At 40.8% G+C, this 21,973-nt stretch overlaps 1 long non-coding RNA gene across 2 annotated transcripts in view; it reads left to right on the top strand.

Annotated features, from left to right (window-relative positions):
• The first annotated feature begins 5,471 nt into the window (after positions 1 to 5,471).
• LOC122216606 overlaps positions 5,472 to 21,973 on the top strand; it is a 152,322-nt gene continuing 135,820 nt past the window's right edge. For both annotated transcript variants that reach the window (XR_006200988.1, XR_006200989.1), the window contains exon 1: positions 5,472 to 5,571. This is a non-coding gene — a long non-coding RNA (uncharacterized LOC122216606). The remainder of the gene's footprint in view (positions 5,572 to 21,973) is intronic.

Raw genomic sequence — 21,973 nt, forward strand, 5'->3', positions numbered from 1 at the left:
ACCACTCAGTGCAGTGTTTTGCATACAGTAGATGCTCAATTGCTACTTCACTTGAATTACTCATCAGTTATTTATTCACTTGTCAAGGGTGTTGGTGGAGGTGGTTTTATTTTTATCCACTCTCATGAGTTTGTCTAGACAACTGTAAATCAAGGAAGAACCTCTCTAAGATTGTAAGATACAAGGCCTGGATTCTTTCTGTGGAAAGTATGTACCTTTATGGGAGGAGGGGAGTGGCTTGGAAATGTGTGCTATTCTGTTGAGATGCTTTTCTTTCTATCACGCAGAGTCCTTTTTAGAGGGAAGCAAGAAAAATCATTGCCTCCTCCTGTAAAGGATTTCAGAAAGAAATTTCAAACTTTACATTGCAAAATAGGCTATTTGGTTGGTATGAGAAGAATCCATAAATGGGTAACTATTTTATTCCCTGTCAAGAGGCTGCCTCAAAAGCAAATGTTCCTTAATTTTGATTGATAGGATTATAGCATATCAGAACTGAATGAGACATTAGAGAACAGCTGGTCCAAAACCTTTTATGTTACCAGTGTGGAAAATGAGGCTCATTTAAAGTAATGGTTTGTCTAAGACCACAAAGAATCTGGCAGTAAGTGGGCAGTAAGGTTTGTGTTCGTGATTCACAGAGCTTCTGGGTTTGAATTCTAGCTCAGCCACTTCCTGACTGTATGATCTTGGACAAGTCCTTTATCTTGTCTAATTTTATTTATTCAGTTGTGTCCTGAAGACCCAGTAAGTTAATCCATGCTCAGTGTCTGGAAAATAGTAAGAGCTCAATAAATAGGACTCCAGCCATCCAGGGATCACCCAGCTTTAGCTCAGAGAGTTTCCTGCTCCATGTGGCAAACCAATTATGCTTCTCCTGTTAGGCACAGTTTCCAGTTTCACTCGTTTATTCATAAGCATTTGCTGAGCACCTGCTATGCACTCCAGCACTGGAGATACCAAGGTGAGTAAAAAGTCCCCTTGCCCTTCTGGAGCTTGCTCTGTCAAGGGGAGTTAGACCCGTAAATAAAGTGATCAGAATAGAGGCATGCACAAGTCACAGAGGCTAGAAGAAAGGAGGGGGTCTCTCCTATCATGGGAAATTACTTTTAGGATGATTTTATTTTCATCTATTTATTGGAAGATGGCTTAGCATTCATTTATTGGCTGTACATGAAAAATGACTGTAAGGTATTTGGGCCAGTAATGTTCAGAAATTAAGGTTTCTAATGTTAAAAACATTGCTATCAATGTATACATTGAATACCCTTTAGGAGATCAGTGTTTTGGAAGTTGGAGGAACTAGTTCTGAGTCGTCAGTAACCTGACTATGCTGAAGTCAGGTAGAGTCACCTTTTACAGTAGGTTTAGCCACAACCAGGCAAGTAGGAGTTTATTCAGAGTCCATTTGTTGTTTGTCAGTTTTAAGAACAAGTTCTAATTAGGGAATGATTATCTCGGGAAACAGAAGCATGTTCTGAAAATTGTGGAGTGCTATAGGAGAACAGGAGATATAGAAGTTAATTTCATTTATTATCCCAGGACTATGGAAGACTTGACCTAGCTTTGAAAAGCAAAAATGGGGGATGTCCATTATGATGGAAAGGGATACCCTGAGTTAAGACTGGAGTTTTCTAAGTGGAAGATGAATGTTGGGGGCAGCACACAGCCTGATGTGGTTCTCTCATGAGCTGGAGGAGGTGCAGGAGGATGGGGCAGACTGGCTTAGGGGTGAAATTCTTAGGATTGTGAATATCATACCACCAAAGATTGACTCTGGACTTAATGCCACAGGGAATCGGGAGGCAATGTTCAGTGTGAGTACAAGAGCAAGCCTGCAATTATTACGTTGTCAATAAATTCTCTGCTCTTTGCATCTCTATGTTTTAAAGGACAGGGATGTTAAACATATTTAAACAATGGCAGATTTTTCTTGCCACAGTAGCTATTAGACATACATACTTTAAAAGAGAGCATTTTATACAATGCCTTTGGAAAAATCTTATGGACGTACAATAGGGACCCCAATCTGATTATGGCTCTCAGGAATGTCACCTAAAGCATTTGGCTATACCCCTGTGTTGATTGATATTCATGTTGATCTGGCTGCTATGGCCTTGCCTTCTGATTGAATAATGGCATCCTCTGCCATTTCCAGGAAAAGAAATGACCAGGACCGGTCACATTATTGTAGATTTTTTGGGTGCAGATTCTCTTGAGGGCCCCATGTGGGAAATGAGGATTCTCTATCTTGTTTATGCTGAAGTCCAGTCATGAAACAGTCATCACAAGATGAAAATAGAGCAGTCGCTTTTTGCGATTAACTGGTTCTGGGATGTATTTGTGTAAGCAAATTAATGAGCTGGAAAGTCTCATTTTTACAAGTGCTAAATTGTGAAGACACTACAGGGACAGACGCTTCAGTGTTATTGATGTCTGTTCAAATGAGGGAAGGGAATCTCATGGAATACCAAGGAAGCCTTCTCATTTAAAATATGCCTTCTAACTGTTAGCGACATCATTTCAATCTCAGCAGAGGAGGAAATGGCAGAGAATATTTTTCATTTTGTCTGTTGCAGATTTTCCAAAATGCATGTATAAGTTACCAACTATGAAAAGGGTCTTATGAAAATTTTCTTTCCAAGATGGCTAAATTAAAACTTTGAAGTAGAATCTTTCTTGTCTCCCTCCCCCCATCCTGCCTTCCTTTCCTTCTTCCTTTCTTCTGATTCTCCCTTCCTCCTTTCCTTCCTACTCTCCTTTTCTTCTTCAAACATTTATTGAGCACCTGTAATTGTCAATCGCAATAGGTGACAAAACTCATAAGGATGGAAAATACAAGTCCTGTTCTCAAGAAATTCATAGTCCATAGAGTAAGTGCATGCATAAAGTACATAAGAATGCAATCACAACACAACACAAGAAGTGATTCCATTCCAGTCATTATCAGCTCAAAGGAATTTTCCATTGTTATCTGGTGGGGGGAAGCACCTTAATTTGTCCTTTACCTTTTGAAAATGTCCAGGATTCTCCCAACAGAGCAGTTCATCCTCTGCATCCTCTGGTAAGTGTTTGATGAAATCAAGGTTGCTGAAGAAGGTCCCAATAGCCATTCTTCCAAAAAGCCTGGCCAATTTGATAATTCAGGAGAGTAAATGATTATCAGATCTTCATATCTGGCTTAATGGACCTTTTATGCTTATGTTTGCGTGTGGCAGTGCCATCCTGGAAATTTTTAGCTTTTCATATCAAATGAAGACCCAGTTTAGAAGAGCCTGGGCAAGACCCCCTCTCACAGAATTTCATTTCATGCAGGAGTGCAGAGTATCAACGTCCAGACTAGATCCAAATCCAGGCTGATTTCTGCTATGTGGGTAGTGGTTATATCTTTAAGAGTTTTGGTTTAAAAGACATCTGGTGTGTTTGTTTAAAGTGCAGGCCCCATCGGTTACGCTGATTTTAAATGTCATTTCCCACATCACCTCCAAGCACCAAATTATTCAGTTCTCAAGCTTTTGAGGAAGCTAGTGTTACCCTCGTCTTACTGATACAGTCCCAGATTTGAGGAGGCTAAATACACAATTAACAGAGCCAGGAGGTGACTGAGTCTTAGTATGAAGAACCTGCAAGTCTCCCTCCTTCCAGTTCTGCTTCACCACAGGTGACATGGGGAGTAGGTTAAAGAGGAGGCAGACGTGGCATAAGTTTAGTGGCCACAGTGAATAGCCCCTGGCAGGCCATTAAGTGCCAGCTTGTGATACAGTGGGAAAGAAATAGGTCCTCTAGCCACCCAAGGGTTATATGGATCAGATATTAAAACAAGCAAACAAGCTTCACCATGCTGTTGAATCTGTCCATTCCATCATTTAACAAATATTTTTTTAAGTTTCTGCTATATGGAGGAAACTCTTCTAGGCCCTCTGGATATAGCCGTGAGCAAAAGAGACAAAAGTCTGCTTTCATTAAAGGAATATTCTAGAATTGCATGTCAGGCAACAAATAAGTATATTGTATATTAGGTAAGATGGAGATAAGTTCTGTGAAGGAAAACAAAGCCGATGAGGGTAGCAGAGGTGCTATTATTTGTAAAGAGCAAAGCCAAGGGAGGACTAATAAGGTGGTAGCTCGAGGGGGGAGGCAGTGAGTTGCATGGTCATCAGGGGAACTGCTCTGGGCAGAGAGAATAGCTGGAGTGAAGCCCTGTGGCGGGGACCAGCTTGGTGGGTTTGAGTCACAGCAAGGGGGCCAGTTGGTGGGGCTGAGTGAGCACAGTAGGCAGCTAAGGAGATGAGGTCAGAGAGGTCACATAGCAGGTCACATGCTGACCTTGGGCTTTGGCCTGGTCTCAGAGGGCAAGTGGTTGTGGTTTGGAGCAAAGAGGACTGATGTGAGCTGATGTATTTCAGCAGGCTGTTTGCTGCATTGAGAGGGGGCTAAAGGGCCCTGGGCTGAAGCAGGGAGACAGGTCCAGGGGAGGTAGACATGATGCAAAGGACCAGAATGTTAATCCTCAAGACAAGATGTGTGATCCTGTGCAGGCATCAGCTCCTCCGGGCAGACGATGCCCACTGCCTCTTGTTCTATGTTCAGTCTTGGATGTTGGCATCTCACTGTTACCATATACTTTATGCTTCACTGCATTTATTACTTGAACTCTCTATGAGAATTCAAATCAAAAAATCAAATAGCCTAGGGCAAGTCACTTAAATTCTTTGGGCTCCTGAGTGCTCATTTTAGAAGGATGAGAGTAACATCTAATTTGCTAATCTTTTAGAAACATTCCAAGAGAGGTGTATAAAAGAAATGTGTTACTAGAAAACCACTATACAAAGTAGAGGGTCCCATCTGCTATATAACATTACTATTACTTTTCTGATGTCTTTACAGTAATCCTCATTCCATGAACACCAACGTGAAGTGTTTGCAACGTGCCTTTCCTTTGTCCTCCAGACTCTGATGTATCCTACTTTTGTCCCAGTTTTCTTTCACAGTGTCTTTCCCATTTGTCCTTCTTTTTTAGCCCCTGGAGCCCAGGTTCTTGTGGAACGATATTGAGGCCACTGGAATGACCTCTTGGGGGAACCTCCCTGCCTCTTCTCTTATCTATTCATCCCATGGTCCCCTCCCTTCCCCTGCATCGCAACTTCTGTACAACGCACCTGCATCCTCTTCTTCCATGGCATTTCTTTTGGTTGTGTTATATACATCTGATGGTTCCAGAACTACCTTACAATCCCCCACAATATCTCATTGTTCCTATTTCTGTGGTTTGGATTAACCACTTCTATCTAAAATATTCTCCCCTTCTTTGTTTCTGTCCTAAACTCTCCAGTCTTTCCTAAAACCTTTCCTGCTACTCCTACCTACTCTAATTCTTCACTCACTGAGCAACTAAATACTTATGTCCTATGATATTACTTACCTCTGCATATATTCGTATCTTATTTCCTAATATGACCATTTTTAGGTGACCCTTTGTCTGGAGCACAGTGCAAGATTCGTGGTTCCTAGAAGTATCTGTAGAGTCAACCTGGCTCTTCAAAGACAAAAGGAGACCTGGAGCTAAACAGAGTAGGTTTTAAGTCCCAGATCCCCTGACCATTGTCTGTGTGATCTTGGATAAGTCTTTTAACATTTCTGAGCCTTCTTTTCTCCGCTTCGTCAGCTTTATATAGCAGTCCCCTTTATCCATGGTTTCAGTTGCCTGTGGCCAACTGTGGTCTAGAAGTGAATGATTCTCCTTCTGGCATATTGCCAGAACATGGAGAGTAGCCTAACTCTATGTCACGATGCCTGTGTCATTCACCTCAATTCCTCTCATGAGGCAGGCCTTTTATTATCTTACGTTATCACATGAAGAAGGATAAATACAGGACAATGCAATGTTTTGAGAGAGCATGTTCACATAACTGTTGCTATACTCGGTTGTTATAATTGTCCCGTTTTACTGTTTGTGGTTGGTAACATCTACTGTTTGTGGTTGTTAATAGTAAGATGCCTAATAATTACCATAGGCATGTATGTATAGGACAGAACATAGCATGTGTAGAGTTTGACACTGTCTGTGGCTTCAGGCATCCTCTGGGGGGTTCAGAAGTGATCCTCCATGGGCAGGAGGATAGAGCAACTGGAAAAGTAGCTGCCATGTGGATTTGCTCTGAGGATTAGAAATACTTATGTCAAGTGTCTACCCAGACTGGCCACAGAAGTAAATGCTCAATAAATTATAGCTATTGCTTTAATGTTTACTGGTATTATCACAAGTATATATAACCGTTACTGGTATTATCATAAAATAACTGTCACTTGCCATCAGTGTGAACTTAAAGAGTCACTTTTTTGCCAGGAAAAGCTTCTCCACTATTAGGTTGAGAGAGTTGAACTAGATCAATGGTTTTCAAATGCTTTAAAACTATGTCACTTCTACTTCTGTTATAAAATCTCACTTTATTCTCTAGTGTTATTTAAAATAAAAAGTAATTCAATGTTGCGTTTTACAAAGGATGCAACCATTGGCATAAAATGGTTCTTTCTTTTAAAACCGCATCCCAAAGGTAGAACTCAGAAGACTAGATATTCTCTCATGCCCCTTCCAGATCTAATACTTGCCCTAATTCTGTGGCTTTCGAGGGGGATATAAGTTCATTTATGTCTATTTTTTCTGTCAGGAAATGATACTAGACTTTGGTTGACTGGCATTTTTTGCCTCTTCAAAAATCTCGTTTTACATGAAAACCATAATTGCATCATTTAAACATTTATGGGGACCCCTGGGGTTTCTTCTTTTCTCTCGGTTATTTTCTTGGATTGGTACAGCCCTTTTCTAAAGAAAATCAGCCACGTTTTGACAGTGAGTAGCTCCCTCTCCTAGCGTGTGCTACGGATAGTACCAGTCTTCAAGTTCAAAGCAATGGGAAATGTTGGCTCTACAGGATAGGAAAATTTACACACGGTAAATACTATTGATTTCCCTTGTCTGGAGATTAATTTAGAAAAAAGAGTCTGTTATTAGTATGAAGGTGATGTGCGATGATGGAGAAAGGAAGGAGGGGGATCAATACTGGGAGCCACCATTAATGTACTGCTGTCACTATCATTTTGACAGGTTTACAATCAAATGCCATTGATTTCTCATCAGCTTTTCCAGCTGGCTTCAGAAGGTGAGCTTGCTGGGTTTTGAAAAATAAAGACTGTTGCAACAGACATTTTTGTTCTAGCTTTTGCACCCAGAAAGGAGTGCTTGAGATGTGCTGACTCAGCCTTCACTTTCTGTGTATTGTTACGCATCGCACCTATGGCCTGACAGCCAGGAAGGGAATTTGTATGTATGAAGGGAGGTTTGTGTGCTGCCCAAGGTAGGCATCCTCAGAGGAAGGAATGGTGTCGCTTAGAGAATGGGACTTCCCCAGAGTAGCAGCATCAGAACAAGAGAGAGGGGATTAGGCACTCAGGTGGGACCCAGGACTTTCGAGTGGAGGCGAGGAGTAGAGACCAAGAATCGCTGAGCACCTGCCATGTACTGAAGCTTTACACGTGTGATCTCCTTTCATGCTCAGATCCTCCAGGTTGCAAAGAATTCAAGTTCACAGAGTTCAAGTAACTTGCCCAGGTTTGCACACCTGGAAAATGCAGCTGGGATCTGTTCAAGGATTGTTTGCAATTATTTCTATTTCCCTCTAGATGTTTTAGCTCATGCACATGTTTGCTGTCAGTAATACGTGGTGACTTGCCAGGTGCCCCAGTATAAGGGACTTATATGAATGGGAAAAGTCATGAATCTTGGCCTTTATACTGAAGTGGCTCAATGCTCTACTTCCTGACTCCTGATCCCAGCTGTGTATACCTGCTACCCGTAATGGGTGTCTCACTGGACTGAGCACTCTAGCCTACCAGGGGGTGATAATGGTTTTAGATCTCGATCTGCATATTCACAGAACAGCAGTGACAGCAAAGGCCATGGACTTATCCTGTATACACTGCTTCTAGGTACTAACGGGAATTTTCTGCCCCTTGAATACATTTTTTCCCTTGTGAACCTAAGTGTGTTACTTGAAAGAAATTGTTCTATTCAAGTACCTCTCCCTTTTGGTAGCTTTTTCAAAATTCACATTTGGATAGATTTTTAGTCTTAAAATAACTAAGAAAACCCAGTTCTAGGTCATTAGCATGGATGAACTATTTCTGTGCTACAGGAGTGAGGAGGACTGACCTTGGCTTCAAGAGGATTAACTCGTTGTGTTCTCCTCTTGTCTCTGATGCTAAATTACTGTGTGACTTAGGGTAAATCCCTTCCTCTCTGTAAGCATCACTCACTTCATCTATAAATGAAATGATGGGCGTGGAGCACAGCAGTGTTCTTGAACCTGGTTAGAGGGAAACAGGAAGTTTTGGTGCAATGAAATTGCACTGAAATGCACTGAAATGATTATAATTCCTCTGTACTAACAGGAAAGATTTTTCTAGTAGAAAGTATTCTATATTTATTCATATTTCTGAATCTCAAGTGGGATACCACATAAAATAATTTTAAGAAATTACATATAAGTGGGAGAAAAATAATCTAGGTCTACCTACCACATAGAAAGTAAAAGTGAGCCTGCCAGGCTGAGTAAAGACACTTGATATCAGGTGTGATATTAATCAGCTTTTTTTTTTTTGTATTGCCTGCCAGCAGACAAGCAATAGAGCTAAAATTTGAAAATTTGTTCAAAGAAGTGTTGTAATTGAGAAATTCTATTCAGTAACTTATTTTTTTCTTCTGCGAAGACTAGGGAAAGACTTCATGGGTTTTTTAATATTATATGATGTGATAATGTTTGTGGGGTATCTCATTCATTGCTTGACTCTTAGTAGAAACTCCCTTCGGGTTATCTCATTTGACTTTAGAGGCAGATTATCTCTGTTATCTCTGAATTCCTCCAAAATGAAGTCTGAGAACCAAGAGATTAGAGGTATCTCTAGATCCCCGCCAGAATTGACATTCTCTCATTCAAGGGTTATTTTCCTCTAGGGTGATAAACCAAGACTCCTGGGAGCTCAGAGTAGGGCTACTATTGAAGTGTGGATTTGAAGATGGGGATGGCGACGGGGATATGTCAGTTAAGCAACTGTCAAAATTTTACCCATGAAGGCATTGACTCAGTCCATTGATCACGTGAAGGCAATTCTCTCTGGCATTCCAAGTTCTGTGATGTCTGGTGATAATAGGCAATGCCATCTGTCAGCTCTGTAACTGGGCCCCGAATCTATGTGAGATTACTTAAAGAGGGAAGAGCCGAAACAGAACTTTGCACTGAAGTAAACCTAGGCATATACTGTTAGAAGGGTATCTCACTAGGCTTTGGGATGATATAAAGTTGAATATTAGCAAACTTCTTACCCTCAAGGAAAGATACTCTAGTGGTGGATACTCGTGTGAATACACACATGTACACCTAAGGCCGGATACGGTAACTACCCCTAACACAGGCACAGAGTACACAGGGCAGGACATGTTTATCTTGATACAGAAGGAGCACAGAAATGTCTCCTTGTTGACACTTGTAATTACTTTTTGGACTCATCGTTTCTGGAGAATTCCTCAACTTTCTGTAACCTAGGTCTTGCTGTCTTCATTCCTTTGAAATGCCTCACAGAGGAGATACTAGTGATCTATTTTCCAGATCCTGGAGAGTTGTTTTTTGTTTTTTTTTTTTGTTTTTTTTTTTTTAGAAATTATTATATTTGCACTCTCTATCTTTTTGATTCTGAAAATTGTGGAATATCTTTTTCACTTGGCGTCTATGACACCATGCTTAATAATTTTTTGAATTATAATATTTTGTATTAAAAAGTAGGGGATACATTCTGGGGGTATTTTCCCTTTAATATGAGAAATATTGATAAATTGTTACGCGGCCTCTAACATTTTCTGAACTTCATGACTAGTTGTTACTTAGCTATATTGACGAGTCCAATTGTTAGGACCCAACTATCTTATGTAATGGACTTAGTGTCTTTTAAAAGTTTCTAAAGAGGTTAAATAAAAATTCTTAAGCTAAGTCACATTGATAACTAATGCAAAAAGGCTCGTTTTTATTCCTTAAAATATTAAATTCAGATAAGTTTTATTTGCTTATTACATATTAATGAATATGGACTTTTTAAAGGTAATGAAACACTTTGCTTTATCGCACTCATATTTATAAAGTCATTGATCATGTTCATAACCTCAGTGTAATCACCAATATTTTCATTGTACCAAAGAAGGATGAGTCAGAGAAATAAAGAATGATTTTGTCATAATGAAAAGTCTCCAAATATAGGGAAGCTGAGCTAGAAACAATTAGCCTGCACCCATAAAAATGTCTTAGATAAAATGTTGCTGTTCCCTCAAATAGAACAAATACAAAAAAAAGGGGGGGGATGTGGAAATGTAATTTATTCATTTTTGCACATTGCAAGAGAAAGCCTGATGTTGTCATTTGTTCCGTCCTTTTAGAAACACTGTCCATTCTATTTCTGGCTGATTGTTCTGGTTCATCATTTACCAAGTTCTCCCGTGTACAAGTCCATGTAGGTACTGGGCTTGTGTAAACCTCAAACGCAAAGGAAAACAGAAGATTTCAGACCAATACTCAGTGTGGCTTCCTAGATGTTCAATAAACGTTCATAGGAAACATGGAATCTATTGACTACACATACATAGTTTAATTTCTTTTAAATGCTCTTTAAAATTGTGTTTTTAAGTAAAGTTTTAAATACTTCTTACTCTATTTAGGTGGGTCTGCTCATTGGGGTTTTCAAGGAATACCCCCACCTTGACAAGACACATCAGATTTCCAGCACAAGAACACTCCTATTGCTTTCTCAACATTTACCTGTTAGACGCCAAATCTTTGGAATTTATTTGTTCAGTATTTTCACCCCCGTCTCTGTTCCATCATGTCTTGAGGGTTGGGCTTATTGTTCATCTACTATTTACATCTTCCTTTCACTCTTTACCTGCCTGTAGTTTTTTTTTTTTTTTTTTTTTTTAATTTCCTTTTCTCTTACTTGCCATTTTCTCTCCTTTTGGTTCTTGCTGTGCTTTAACTCTCTGAGATATGCACTCCTGCATGTGCCCCAACAGCCAGCCAAGGAATAAGCAATGTGGTTACAGCATAAGGCAGAGGAAGTGATGGAGATCTCACTGGGACGGGAACCAGCCTAGCAATCTTTTCCCTAGGACCCAGCTCTCTGAAAAATGGTTTCTGCCTATTCAGAGTCAAGGGTTCTGAATTACAACCTCCTCCTGGGGCCCAGGGCTATCAGTCCAGGGGAGCGAGTAGGGCTGTTGCTCTGCCAGGATTCCTGCAGCCAGAGCAGAGAACTGGGAGAAGCTGGCATTGAGGAAGCCAGGAGGTTCTGCTTCTTCCAGTATTGCCTGAGCAGGTATCTGGGGTCTTAGATCATCAACACTGTAGCTGATGTCCCAACTTCCAAGAACGTGGGATGGTGTGTCTTTCTTTATATTCCATACGTATATTTGTGTGCATTGGGTGACTGAGTATGCATGTGTGTATGCACGAGTGTGTCCAGACATACTTCTGTGTGGGTGGGCATGGGAACACGTATGTATGAGTTGCACAGATTTGAGGATCTATGTACATGTTTTGGGGAAAGCATTATGTATGCTGAGAGCATTCCATAAATATTTGTAGAGTGAATACATTATTCCATGTATTCAATTCCATAAATATTTATGGAATAGTTTGATGCTAATTAGAATTATAATAAGTGGTAATAATGTAAACAGGGGAAAACTTCCACTAGAATATTTGTGGAAAGAGGGGTTTTCCCTAATATGCATTCAGGAATTATCCATGAGGCAGCTACTTTGTAGAAATCTAAGGCCTTCCTTGCTCTTGTCGCTTTGGACCTATGCTTACTTTCTACCGCTCACAACCTGGAACTCTGGGCCATTGTTTTCCAGTAGATGTTGCTACTGGCCTCATCAGAGGTGTTTGGTGTAGAAGACCACCTTTCTTAATTCCTGGGCCCTTAATTTTGTATAATTCTACTAATACAATTGTGTTGTGTTGCCTAAGACTTTTTTTTCCTGAAGGTTTAGGGATAACTGAAAGGAATTATAGCATTGGGAGTAAGACTCTGAATGTTAGATATAAATAGACTGTTTTCAGTAACCAGTATGAAAATAAGCTATATCTCAGAGAGCGATCCACTTGTAATCCCACAAAGTGTCGGTTTCAGTCTCCCCCTAGGATACCCCCATATCTCCTTCCAGAGACCAGTCTCACTCTAGAGCCATCCTCCTCCTGCCATTTCAGCAAATAGCAGCCACAATTATACAGAAGAGTTCACAGTTCCCAAAGCCCGAGTTGCTTACTCGCTCATGACCGACTGCATATGGGACTTCTGTAAAAAAGTTCAAGGCTGGCCACTTCTCACATCTCTCCTCCACTATGAAATAAACATACACACCCCTGGGGTGCCTGGGTAGCTCAGTCGGTTAAGCATCTGACTCTTGGTTTCAGCTCAGGTCACGATCTCATGGTTCTTGAGTTCAAGCCCCACATTGGTCTCTGTGCAGACAGCACAGAGCCTGCTTGAGATTCTCTCTCTCTCTCTCTCTCTCTCTCTCTCTCTCTCTTTCTCTCTTTCTCTCTTTCTCTCTCTCTCTCTCTCTCCCTCTCTCCCTCTCTCTGCACCTCCCCTGCTCATTCTCTCTCTCCCTCCATCTCTCTCTTTCTCTCTCTCTCAAAATAAATAAACTTAAAAAATACATACATTCTTCTTGGGGTCTTCTGGGCCTTTGGGGATAAACCTTGGGTTGAACACCCATTCCTACCCACACAGTGCACGCATTACTCCCAGGACAGACAATAATTCTCAGAGGCAGTACACCCTAAATAAATACAAGAGAAACTTTTCCCTAAGGGAATGGTGATTTTTTCCTGGTCCTAAGGGGAATGATGTTTTCCATTACCGAGCAATTTTCCTTCCCCTTCTTACCTTCTCCCTTTTCCTGTCATACATCTCATCCATGCCAAGGGACCCACTCAAACTTATGAAATGGGGCTCATCAGAGTCTGATTCCAAAGAGCTGTCTTTTATCTCCAAGCATTCCCAGTTAGCTCCACAAAGACCAGGAACATGCTTTCAGTGTATAGTTTCTGCTTTTTCTTGGGCCAGACCAAATTCTCCCTGTGGGCTACTGTCCCTCCTCACCTGTGACTTATGAGGGGATGGGAGAGGCATAAAGGTAGATTCCCTCTCTGTGTAGCAAGCCCTTGGGAAACAATGGGGAGTAGAAGCACTTCCCATTATGATCATAATTTCATCTTAATTCACATAACAGTTTGTAATTTACAAAGAATATTTACCATGCTCGCACCTGAGGTTAGAATTTACAATGAATGAATGAATGAATAAATAAATAAATAACCCTCATAAAATAACTCAGTAGTTTCGCATACTTTGTCTCATGCAATGGATTATCTGGGACCTATATAGCACTAGCAACTCTCCCTCCAAAAGAGCAAAGGAAGACTCATTTAAGGCTCTTGGAATATGTCTTGGTGGAGAGATATTTGAGGGGTTACCACCTTTCCCATCCACTTCTGAGGACGGTCACATGATATCTCATCAAGCTGTCTGTCCCTTTATTGGCAGTTTTGACTTGACCTTACAGCTGTGCATCTCAATTATCTCTAATCCATGTGCTGTTAAGATGCTAATGGGAAGAAAAAATGTCATTACCTGAAGAGAAGTCCTACAATCCCCACTTTTCATTCTGTGCAATCATCTTGCTCACTTTCCTTCTGAGCCACATGGAAAGGCAAAGGGAACTGAGTGCGCTTGTTTTACTTCATAGAAGGTCACTGGTTAGATACGTGAAAGGATGCATTTCCCCCTTTAAAAATAAGGCTTTAAAGATATTTAAATTATCCATGTTGCTTTCTACAAGGCTCCGTTATGTAAAACAGCATTAATGATTGTGTAGTATGAACAAAACTATAGCAAGCCAGACACACAGGGAGCAGAAATGGGAAGGATTTTTATGAGATTTATAAATTTTGCACCTTTATATATTTAATAAAAAGCTTGTGTCTAAATTATGGGAATGTTCTTGAGAATGAGGCATGGGTTTTGGAACCTTTACTATCTGAGGATATTTTAACTGCAAAATAATAACTTGACTGGAACTTCTCTTTGAGTGGATAAGTAGTAAAAATGACAAGGGGCATTCAGAGATGTTTTCATTGTATCCATTCATCATCTGAAACTTTAATATAGTCAGGATTTACTGAAAGAATAACATACTCCTATATATTAAATGCTGGGAGTGTTATAACTTTGAATGTTCTTGGAAACTATCTATCCAATTACATATGTTCCTTCAGAAATTCAGTGGAGATTACTGGCCTCGTACTTGATAGAAGTGATTTCAGACTGTTCCTTTTTGCAGATAATGACTTCTGTGTTTCCTTTCCCTTTCATTCCAGTACAGCTAGCTTATGGGTTAGTTATAACTCTGAAACACGGTTATGGGGCATTTTCTGAGGTTGGCGAAAAGCTCCAGTTGAGAAGAAAAATATCAGAAACCATTTGTTGGGTGGCATATGTATCTGAATAACATGGCCAGGTCAAATTCAGCTAATTAATACATCATTGTGTACTGAAAAGACTATCAAGTTTGAACTCAAAGCAAGAACAATAACAACAACAAATACAATAGCATGTGCGTATGAATCTTGGCCATGCCCTTAATTCCGTAGCTTTGACCCCTAGTCCTTCCCTGAGTCTCAGGGTCCTCAGTGAAAGATGGCAAATTGTGTAACAGCATCATTTTTAAGATAATTAGGCGGTGAATATACCAAATATCAGTGTATTATAAATTACAATTACCCATTATAACCATAATTTGTTAACTCAAATAGTATTAATTGAGGTCTTTCTGGGTATTGTGTTTTAAGTACTGCATCAAAATAAAAAGATGAAAAAAAGATACCATTTTTGCTTTCAAGGATTTTCTGGGCTATAATATTAATGGTCAGCATTTATAGCACACTGTGTGCCAATAGTGGGTAAAGCATAATTTAACAAAGAAACAGGAATAAAAAGACACCACATACAACAGAGCCTTTGTGTGGGCTAATTATAGGAGCTGAGTTTGTATCTGGACTTAACCAGGGTTCTTGATGGATGTTTCAGAAACCCCTAAAGACTTAGCACATCTAAGGGTCATATTCCTCTATTCCCTAAGGAGGAGACCCTAGCAAGGATCTATAAACTTACACTGCCGGCTGCTTGAATATATTTCAGGGCCCCACAGTGGCTATAGTTAGGTCTGCCTGGGCATAGCCAAACTCAATTGCAGGAGATGTTTCCTCACGAGCTCTAAGGGAGCGTCTGGATTGTCTCCAGTATTGTGCAGCCTGCAAAACCCAAAAGCAAAGGTGGCCATGATAGGGACTGGTAAGTCTTGTGCCTAGCAAGAGAGAGTATGATGGCTTCTTGAAAATAATTTCTCATCTAAGATTCTTTAGAAACTAAGTATCTTAATCTAGAAGCCAGATATGTTAGAATCTGGTTAAATGCTATTGAATTGGTGATTGATTCAGTGTACTGTCCTGAGAAAAACATGGATCCAAGGGTGGAAATTATTTAAATTTTTACAACAAACTGTGTGTTGGGTATTATTTTTATCATTTTAAAGACTACAACCTAGAAGCTTAGAGAAACTAGGTGTATATGTTCATATGTTCTTATGGTTTATGCAGCTGGGGTTCTAGTGCAGACACTATTAACCACAACATAAATACTTAAATTTGAGGGTGAAGTCAAGAGCACCAGATTCTGCCTTGGAAAGTTCCACTGGGGAGGTGATTTGCTTAAAGGAACACTGAAGAATGAGGAGGCATCCTCTAGGATTGAGAATGGCTTTATCAGGGTGAGGGATCCCTCCACCACGGGGGTGGGGGAGGCTGGGGAGGGAGGGGCTGTGAGCAGGTGAGGAACACTGTCAAGTCCACGTGCTACCCGGAGGTGTGCATCACAGGGTATCCAGACCAGCCTAGGCAGACCTTGGTTCGCCATGTTAAAGATTCCTCCTTTATCCTGTAGGAGGTGGGGATTCATCGGAGGATTTTCAGTAGAAGGACAAGCCTTGAGGACTGTAAAAGAGTGAGACTTGAAGCAGGGCATCCCACGGGGTAGTTGAAGCACTGGAGGATAAATGAAATGGCCGACGACTGCAGTTCCTCCTTACATTTACGCAATGGCATAGCCATTTGTAAATGGGTATAGGATGCTTAAATAGCAGGGAGGGGGCTAATGAGTACTGGAGGAAGTGAGAGGGACTCTGTTTTTGACCATCAGGAGGGGCTTGTTCAATTGGTATCAACTGTGATGTTACTCTTCTGTCGGAAGGAGTGTGAGTCACCGTTGGGTTTCCGCGCAGGTACATGCACGCATGCGCGCTCCCATCCTACCCACCCAGAGGGGGGCGTGGTGTCAGCGTATGCTGAGACAGAAGGCCTCCAAGGCCTCCAAGGCCTCTCAGAAATAAGTGTGCCTAGCATTTCAAAGATCACGTTTATATAAAGGAGAGATGACAACTCTACATTAAAGTGCGTACTTGATACAATTACAGATAGAAACAAAATTGTATTGTTATTCTGTGCTTTCTTAAAGAGAAATCACAATTCCCTCGTAGGTTATGTGGGACACGAGTGGCGGATAGCACACAGATCACCGCAGGAGCTGAGCAATGAAAAGAGAGAACTTTTTTTTTCTTTCCAGTTAAGGATTTTCAGTGTGACTTAGAATTATTAAGCTTGCTTAGACCACAATAAATATCAGTTAGCTGGAAGCCTAAACACCAGATACATCAAACAATGGAATTGTTCTCACTAATGTCCTTGTTGTAATTGAAAAATATCTATGATGCTTTAAAATGACTTGTTAATGGCAATCACAAGATAAGGGAGGCCCTGGGTGAAGTCACTGACAATCCAACCCAGACTACTTTATGGAGTAGTTGACTGGTTTACTATGGAACGACCAACAGGCCCAGCTCCAGTTCCATAGCAGTGGCTAGCAAAAGTGCCCAACAGAGCAATTTGCTAAAGGACCCATTCACCTGCTTAGTTAACCAAAAAAGAAAAAAAAAAACACTTTTTTATTAACCACTTAGAAAATATATAGCAATTATTTGTGTTTCGTGGAGTCTAGCCTCACATTTTATGCAATTTTTGCATTATATTTTGTGAAGTTTGAATTTCACTGTAATGCATCGCATGAATGTCAAGGATTTTAATGAATGCATGGGCTCATTCTCTAAGTGCATTTTAAATCCAATCTTCTGCCTTCCCTGCTTCTATTAGTTCATGAATTTAATTTCTCGAATAGGGGGAAACTGAGGGAGTTGTAGTGTGTACGTCAGAATTTAGAGCTTGGGAAAGGTTTTGCACTAGTGGCTTTACACGCTCACGGTGCTATGCATTCATCACTCAGACACATACACACCCATGCCCATGTAGACAAGCCCAGGAGGCTTTTCTTTGTTCTCAGATAGTCTTTGCAACTCATTGTTTATACAGAGTAAAACGACACTGTGTTTCTCATCTCAAATGGCCCTCATCAAGATGCGATACAGAAGTGGTATATCTCCATCACAGCCTCCATTGGTACTGTGTAATTTCTGTGTCATTAAAAGATGAGAAATTGAGTTGCATTACCCAATGTAAGCTTGCAGACAGAATCTATATATTTCAGAGCACAGACCAAAATAAAGATGTATTTCTAATTTCAGATACCTAGTCTCTTCTTAAGTTCTTAGTGCTTTGTAGACAAATGTATGGTTTATTCCTTACACACAGTCTACAGTGCCGTAATATATTTGTCAGCCTGACTAAGGAAATCAGGTCTGCGTGGATGGGAGCTTGAGTGTACAGTTTGTGTAAGATGTGTGTATGTGTCCTGATTTGGTGCGTGTGTGATATCTAGAGATAAAGGAGTAGAATATTGCCAATCTTGGCACACTATTGAAATGGCACCACCCCTTTTCTTTCACCAATGTGACTAATTCAGGAAATCAACTGGGTAGAAAAGGCAGTAACCTGGATTGAAAATTCACTAGGTGAAGGAAACCTTTCCTATTCTTTATGAAATATTTAACATTTGTGACCTGCCCGAGAGGTGAAATTCACCATATAAAAAATTAGAAACCAAAGTATACTTAACATTAGCTGTCCTCTGAGAAACTAGAACCATTGTAATTTTATAATTGGGTTAAAGGAAACTTGTTTATCTTTTTTTAATTTTTTTAAGCGATTCAACAATTCAACAAATTGGTCCTTGGATGAATCACCGAGCTAGTGATTCTTGGTGAATTGGTGATTTTGAGAGATGATCTTGCTAGCAACATTTTAGATGTATGTTTACTACTGTTTACATACCCGAGTAGATAACTCCTTGAAATCATTTGCGGATACCATGGATTGGAAATCTAGAAATACATCTTGTGCAGGAAGAAGAGCTAAGGAACAAAAAGGAGAAAGAGATAGCAGTTGAATTAGGAAAGCAAAATTTACGAGAAATTATCAGCCCACTTCTGCTTATGTCTCACTGGCCAGAATTTTGGCACATGGTCAATCTTAGCTGCAAGAGAGTCTGAGAAATGCAGGGGTTTTTTGTTTGTTTGTTTGTTTTTTATCTTGTCCCATTACCCTCCTCAAATATAACTGGAGTTATGATCAGAAGGAAGATAAGGAACTTGGATACTGGAAGAGCAACTAGTAATGTCTGTCTGTCAGAGTTGAATGTTCTCTTCCTTAAACTCCTCACTTTTTTAGTTCATTACTCTGCTGGATTTTTTTTTTTTTTTTAAGTTGTTGTCCCCTTTTCTCTCCCACTGAGTTCTATTTTACTTAGAACTATAGCAGTTCAGAGGAGAAGGACTCAGGATCATCTGATTCCACCCCCTTTATTTCACGGATGAGAAAAGTGAGGCTCAAGAGTATAGTTACTTGCCCAAAGTTGCATAGTAAGCTACACAAGAAGGAACGGGCACAGAGACCCGGCTAGCGTTCACCTCTCAGAGCAGTCTGCCTCTGGGGGGTGAGGAAAAACGTCAAATGCACGGGTTTTTGCTTTTATTTTTCCCAATCTTTAAATTTTAAATTATTTGCACTTCTAGAATTCAATTTCTAGCTAGCCAAGCACAGTTGCAACCCATTGCCAGTCTTTTTTTTTTTTTTCCTTAATGCTTCCTACACACTTTGTTATGGGATCATGCAGCTGCCATAATGGGAAGGGGAGTTCAGAGGGATTTCTCTTCACCTGCTACTCAAAAAGATTAAAGGCCAGGACACCAAGGCGGCTCAGTCAGTTAAGCATCAGACTAGCTTTTGGGTCAGGTCATGATCTCACAGTTCCTGAGTTGGAGCCCCACATTGGGCTCCACGCTGGCAATGTGGAGCCTTCTTGGGATTCTCTCTCTCCCTCTCTCTGCCCCTCCCTAGCTTGTTCTCTCTCTCTCTCTCTCTCTCTCTCTGTGTCAATAAATAAACTTAAAAAAATTAAAGGCCAATATTAAAAATAACCTCACAGAATACCACCCAAAACCTTTGCCAGAAAAATGTCCCAAATAAGATTTGCACCCTTCCATTCGAATATAAGATTTTTTTTAACTTTAAAGATTATTGCATAAAGGCTACGTGATAGAGGAGGAAGGCTCTTACAGTGCCTTCCGTGAAATGAGTGATCTCATGCAGGTCATTTTCTTGCTCTCTCTTCCTTCTAAAGTTAGAAGAGGTCGCACTGGAATGAGGACCTCAGCTTTGGTTGCACATTGCAGTCACAGCAGGGCACTTAAAATTATTAATGTCTCTATCTCCTCCCCACCCCTGCCAACTATTTTGATTTTATTGGTTTTCAGTCTAGGGCACACTTATTAGCAGTCTTTGTAAAGTTGTCTAGGTGATGCTGACATATAGCCAGAGTTGAAACCCACTGGGCTGTAATAAGCACTTATCTTGCCACTCAAAGTGTGGTCTCCTGACCAGTAGCATCCTATAATGCGGGGGTTTTGTTAGAAATGCCGGGATTTTGGGTCCCTCTCCAGACCTGCTGAATCAGAGTTTGCAAGAATCTCAGGTGATTCAATACACTGTGAAATTTGCTAAGTGCTGCTGATTTCATGATTCTATAATATTGGGTTGCTTCCTTGCTCAAAATCCTTCAGTTGCTCCCATGCAGTCTAAATTCCTCAACCCGGCATGTAAGGCTCATCTTAATCTAACCCAGCTGGCATCTCTGCCACCATTTCTCCCTTTGTGTGGTCTGATCTCGAGGGACCTCTGTTTTCTCGTTGCCCACCCAAGCAGCCCTTGGTTTGTTTTTGCGTGGCTAACATGGCTCCCCGGTACTTGCCCAGCCATACACTTCAAAGTCCAGCCAACGTTGGCTTGCCTGGCCCACCATGCATCACTAGCACTTTTTCTTTCTGCTCTTATTTGTAAGTTGTGGGAGTTTCCTGGAATTGTTACTGATGGGGTTTTAGAGTGGTGGCAGGGGTTCAGAGCCAACGGCCAAGAAAGAATTCTTGATGATGTCTTTGGTGCAAAAAAGATGATTGTATTAAAGGGGGACAGGACCCATTGGCAGAAAGAGCTGCACCAGGGTTGTGAAGAGTGATTGGTTATATACTGTGGAGTTGGGAGAGATAAAGTCAAGAGGAAGTTCCTTAAAGGGATTTCCATATACTAAGGAAGACTCACAGATTACTGGAGGCCTAGGCATTGTCAAGCTAAGGTTGTTTTTCCCTCTAGAAAAGCATTAACATTAAGACAGTAGGGAGTTCTGGAGATTAGGCTATTGATAAGATTGCCCTTTTCTTGTAATATTACTAAGATACTTGTAAACTGATGGAGACTATCAGTTTAACCATTTGTTTTCGGTCCTTTCCTTTGTCCTGGGGTAGCCAGGAGTGACTGAGGAATGTCACACATGTCCCACCTGGGGAGGGGATGTGCTAGTTTGTGCTTGGCTCTCAACTTGCCTTATGATCCCTCATCATTTACTATTAGATTTCTTTTCCTTACCTCTCTGCTTAGACTGAAAGGTCCTTTAAGACAAGGATCATATCCCGTTCATCCTTGAATCCCAAGTGCATGCTTGAAAAATATGGTGGATATCATATAAATGTTTACTATCAAGGCTTGCTGGAGGGAAAAGTCCAGTGATATGGGAGTCAAATGGGGTGGATTTTATAACCTGTGATGGTGTGACCTCTGGGTCTCAGTTTTCTTATATAAAAGAATTTAGGTGACTTCCATCTCTGACAGTCTGAGTCCAGGACTTTGCTGGGAACCGGTGTTATCTAGATCATGGTCTCTAATGATTGAGTCCTTATGTATCTACCAGGAACAGCACACACATGTGAAGAGTTTTTAATTCATTCAGTCCTTCATGTGGGCTTTAAATACACTAGCTTATCTTGTCCTTGAAAATAAGCACTGCCACTAGGTCTGTAGCTGAAAGAAATCAGGATGAATTCAGTAAGAATGGGGCAGCTGAATGAGTGAGAAACTGAAAACCCTTGGCTTGGTCTTTCTGTTACCTTGTTTGGTTTTCAAGGGAATTGTGATCTTTTGTCTCTTAAGGATATGGTTTGGGATCGACTGGAAATGGGTGGGTTTTTGCCCCTGCGGACCTTTCTGCCCTTACACAGCTATCTGGTTAATGGAATGAGCCTGCTTCACAGCCCTTTTGCACATTACCTTTTGCACAGCCCTTACACATTACCATTCTCATCCGGCCCTCATGGCAGTCATGTGAGGGGGACATATAGGGATTAGGGTTGTTCCAAATTGGAGCCGAGGAAGCAGGCTCAGGGAAGTGAAGTGATTTCTCAGTCATTTGCAATAGTTTTCAAATGGCTGCTTTCAATGCCATCTGCTTCAGAAGCACCTGGGGTATTTATCAG

The sequence above is a fragment of the Panthera leo genome, chromosome A3 (assembly GCF_018350215.1).
Source record: "Panthera leo isolate Ple1 chromosome A3, P.leo_Ple1_pat1.1, whole genome shotgun sequence".
NCBI classification, from domain to species: domain Eukaryota; kingdom Metazoa; phylum Chordata; class Mammalia; order Carnivora; family Felidae; genus Panthera; species Panthera leo.